Raw genomic sequence first — 703 nt, forward strand, 5'->3', positions numbered from 1 at the left:
TATATATATATATATATAATTGATGAGTAGTATTTCGAGTCAGAACAAGCCGAACTCGAACGAACAAATATTTGTTTGTGTTCGGCACATTAACTTAGCGAATAAGCTGAACACGAGCTGTTCGAGGACAAAGAGCCGTTTTGACAGCCCTAGACATCAAAGGATGGTCATAAAAATGCATTCATGGAAGAAAATGCACAAAATATTTAGGTATTGTGGGAGTATTAGACTTTAATATATAATATCAGAATTAATGCTTGCGAAAAATTTTGCGTGCAAGATTTTGCGGTAGTAATATATAAAATGGGTGTTAGGTAGGACTCATATACCAAATAAGGGATAGATGCTGGAGCAGAGCGAGAAGCGGAACCGAAGCATCTGTCCAATTGAGAGAGTTTTGTTAAGTGAGTTGGGGTGTGGGGGCGGTACGACACAAAATAATTTTATTATGTACACTAGCATAGGGCTGTAAACGAGCCGAGCTTGAGCGAGCTCAGGCCTGGCTCGTGTTCGGCTCATTCGAAATAGCTCGTGTTCGAAATCGGCTCGTGAACAGTATGTTCGTGTTCGACTCGATTTAAATATTTGTGTTCGTGTTCGGCTCGTGTTCGGCTCGAAATTGGCTCGTTAATCTAAAATTGAGAAAAATAGATGTAATGTGTGGGATTCGAACCTGGATCAAATCTATACAAAAGAAAACACT

Source organism: Phalaenopsis equestris, unplaced genomic scaffold (assembly GCF_001263595.1).
Source record: "Phalaenopsis equestris unplaced genomic scaffold, ASM126359v1 Scaffold000094, whole genome shotgun sequence".
NCBI classification, from domain to species: domain Eukaryota; kingdom Viridiplantae; phylum Streptophyta; class Magnoliopsida; order Asparagales; family Orchidaceae; genus Phalaenopsis; species Phalaenopsis equestris.